Source organism: Sinocyclocheilus rhinocerous, unplaced genomic scaffold (assembly GCF_001515625.1).
Source record: "Sinocyclocheilus rhinocerous isolate Xijiao unplaced genomic scaffold, SAMN03320098_v1.1 scaffold770, whole genome shotgun sequence".
Classification (NCBI taxonomy): Eukaryota; Metazoa; Chordata; class Actinopteri; order Cypriniformes; family Cyprinidae; genus Sinocyclocheilus; species Sinocyclocheilus rhinocerous.
In genome coordinates, this window is record NW_015636843.1 from 51,887 (window position 1) to 56,050 (window position 4,164).

Genomic DNA, 4,164 nt, shown 5'->3' on the forward strand with positions numbered 1-4,164 from the left:
ATTTCTTTATTACAGTAGCATAGTGCAACAGTGTATGCACTCTAAAGTTACTGTACAGAGCAGTCTTACTGTAAGTACACCTACCTGTTTTCCTCCCTGAAGGTTCTTATGATCGAGGCGACGGTGAAGCAACTTAAGTTTGGCTGTACTCATTGTCCCAGCCTCCTCATAGTCATACCATGGACAAGGACATGGTCAACTAGTGGCACGAATTTCGCCTTCTCGCCTTGCCCCTCATCCTCATCCTCATCCTCCTCCTCTTCCTCTTCCTTCAACTCTTCCTCCACTCCTTACTGCTCTTGCTCATCCTCTTCCTCTTCCTCCTCCTCCTCCTCTCTGGTGTCCTCGACCTTTTCAATCACATCTCTCTGGATCCATTGTTCCAAAACTGAATGAACTGACTTGGGCTCTTTTATCTATCTATTGAAGGTTCTGATTGGTGTGTGATAAATTTTGACTCTTAGTGGGTAACTGTGTGCTAATTGAGCTCAAGCTATGCTGACTTGAGTGAACAATATTGAATGCTAGTGCTTTCTAAATGACAACATGGTCTAGGCAATGAGAAATGAAGGGATTTGTGTGTAGAGTTTTGCAGTGACAGTTCAACAAATCTGATTCATGTGTCAAAAAGGGGAATAGTGTTTGTAGTTTAGGAAAATGGGTGTGCTTTTTGATAAATGGCGTTATGGTTTTGAAATTTTAGTTCAAAAGCCTGATGATAGTGTTTAAGCAATCGAGAAAAACTGTAATTGATATGATTTTAACAGTCTATGCACTATGATCGACTACATGTTCCTATTGGATAGAAAACCAATGCCAATGTTCTGACTGAATGACTCGATTTTGATTTGGGTTTGCTGTGTTTTGACAGAGTTAGTAAATGAAATGTATTTATTTAACAAAATGTGGTTTTGGCCGGAAAATTAACTATTTGGCTAATTGTGTGATGTAGGTGTGTTGCTGTGTTAAGAGTTTAGAAAAAGTACTTTAAGTATTGGAAAAATGCTTGTTTAGCAATTGAAAAAAACTGTAACTCTTGGGAACGTGATATTATGTCGTGGCCACGAGATCATTTTGTCGAGGTAACGACATCCTTATGTCGTGGCCTCGAGATGCTATGTTGAGGGAACGACATATTTTTCTCGTGGCCACCAGTTTAATGGTAAACACACCTGGGTGACCATAGCAACCCGGGATTATCAGAGATGGATTTATTAATATTTTATTTTGAATTTAAAAAAAATTATTATATTATTTATTATAGAAATTATTACATTATTAAATTATTTACCATAGGCCTTGGCTACCGGACTGTATTGCGTGCGATAGTCAGCATTCAAATGAAGTTTATCATGATGAATAAATGTTACATAAAGTGCATACTATAAAAAAGGCCTACAAGAAAACATTTTTATCCACCCTACAGTCTTGTAAGTCCTAACTGATCGCCTTTTTCCCGAAATATTTATATATGATTATTATTATTATTATTATTATTATTAGCCTATTATAATTGGTTATATTTTTATATTCGTTTATATTCATTTTTCCCCTTCATTTCGATCGCTTTACTTAACGTTCTGAATAGCCTACTTTTGTAAATAATAGCCTAGCCTACTGTAAATGCTCGACATGCCAATAAAGCTTTGATTATGCTGACTGGAATTTTTAAATTTGCAGTTTAAATTTAACATATATTTCATTTTATTTCGGCTAATTAATAGACAATAATTCTAAATAGGCCTACTATAGTGTTTCGTTGAGGAATTATTCATTCACGTGGTTTCATTTGTAAATGAAAAAAACAACACGTTCATTTATCATCACACATGGGCATAAATACAATCATAAAGACAAAACTTTATTGGCATAAATGTCAGGCGTTTATTTGCAAAATATATGGTAGGCTAGCAAATGCTAGCATAATTATACAAAACGTTTAACTAGGTAAAGACATACACAAATTGAAAGGGGAAATAAGCATATTTAACAATAAATATAAACAATATAGCCCTAATAAGTTAATGTAATAATAATATACAAATATTAAATTAAATGTTTAATGTTAATAAAAATGTTTTATCCATTTTTGATAATCCCGGGTTGCTATGGTCACGCAGGTCTGTTTGCGCATTAAACTCATGGCCACGAAAAAATATGTCCATCCCTCAACATAGCATATCGAGGCCACGACATAAGGATGTCTTTACCTCGACAAAATGATCTCGTGGCCACGAGATAATATCACGTTCCCACGAGTTAATATGACTTCCCTCAAATTAATATCTCATGGCCACGACATATCACGTTCCCACAAGTTATTATGTCGTGGCCACGACAAAACTAAGTGAACCGACCCTGTCACCTTGCGGGCACCGTACACATCTGTAATCGTTGGAAAATAAGTTTTACTGCACATACATGTTTTGTATTGAAGCTTTTCAGCATATGAAAAGCTTCAATACAAATCAACTAGATACAGCATATGCATGCTTTGTTTTGCACACATGAATTAACTCAACTCATCTAAATACAGCACTTCATGCATGGACCATCGCTCGCTGGAAAAGAATGTTTACAGCATATGCATTATATTGAAGTTTGAAATGCACTGTATTGAAGAGTTACAGCCTATGCATGCTTTGTTTTGCACACATGAACTAACTCATCTCAACTAACTACAGCATTTGGATGCTTTTTAATTGCATGCCTGAACAAATTCAAATCAACTAACTATAGCATATACATGCTTCGTATTGCATGCATGAAGTAAGGCTCGCTGGAAAAAAGTTTTACAGCAAATGCATGCTTTGTTTTGAGGTTTTAACGCATATAAATGCTTTGTAGTGTATGCATTAACTAACTCTAATCAACTAACTACAGCATGTGCATGCTTTGTATTACGCAAATGTACAAATTCAACTGAAATAAATGCAGCACACGCATGCTTTGTTTTGCTAATTGAATTAAAGGGGTCATATGATGCTTTTTTAAAGATCATTATTTTGTGTAAATGGTGTTGACATGCTTTAATGTTCAAAAAACATATTTTTCAAATACTGTACATTATTGTAGGTCCTCTATGCCCCGCCTCTCTCAAACTCTTCGTTGTCTCTCCTAGGTTCACGAAACGGTCGTCCATAAAGTGCATTCCTGTTCTGTTGTAAGTGATCTTAAAGATTCCTAAATGCATCTACTTTCGGAAGGCCATCATAAGTCAACTCAACTAAATGCAGCACATGCATTGTGTTTCATGCATGAACAAACTCGCTGGAAAGAAGTTTTACAGCACATGCATGCTTTGTATTGAAGTTTGAAAGCATATGTATGCACTGGTTTAAAGAGTTACAGCATATGCATGCTTTGTATTGCATTATGGATTCTTGGTATTGCATGCATGAACTAAATACAGCATGTATTTTATCTCATCTCATCTGAACTAAATACAGCATGTGCTTGCTATGCAACTCTCGCAATGAAGTAACTCTCGCTGGAATATAAGTTTTAGAGCAAATGAATGCTTTGTAGTGAAGCTTTATTGCTTATGCATGCTTTGTATTGCATGCATGCACTAACTATCGTTGGAAAAGATGAATTTACAGCGTATGCATTCTGTGTATTGAAGCTGTATTTATAGCATGCGTGACCTAACTAATCTCAATTAACTACAGCATATGCATGTTTTGTATTTCACGCATGAACTAACTATCGCTGGAAAAGAAATATGCTTTGTATTGAAGCTTTTCAGTATATGCATGTTCTTTGTTGCAAGCATGAACTAATTCGTCTCAACTAACTACAGCATACGCATGCTTTGTATTGCATGCATGAAGTAACTCTCGCTGGAAAAGATGTTTTACTGCACATGCATGCTTTGTATTAAAACTTTTCAGCATATTCATGCTTTGTATTTCATGCATGAACTATTCAACGACACTAACTACAACACTTGCATGCTTTGTATATGCTTGCATGAACTAAATGTCGCTAGAAAAGAAGTTTTGCAGCAAATGCATGCTTTGTGTTGAAGTGATACAGCATATGCATGCTTTGTATTGCATGCATAAACAAATTCAACTCAACTAAATACAGCATATGCATGCTTTGTATCAACTGTCAAATCAACTATGTATAGCATGTTCATGTCATGTATTGCATGCATGA

General features: G+C 35.5%; 1 long non-coding RNA gene across 1 annotated transcript in view; it reads right to left on the reverse strand.

Moving 5' to 3' along the window:
- LOC107748100 (uncharacterized) overlaps nt 1–289 on the reverse strand; it is a 3,262-nt gene extending 2,973 nt beyond the window's left edge. The window contains exon 1 of the long non-coding RNA XR_001640879.1: nt 277–289. This is a non-coding gene — a long non-coding RNA (uncharacterized LOC107748100). The remainder of the gene's footprint in view (nt 1–276) is intronic.
- Between the last annotated feature and the right edge of the window lie 3,875 nt (nt 290–4,164).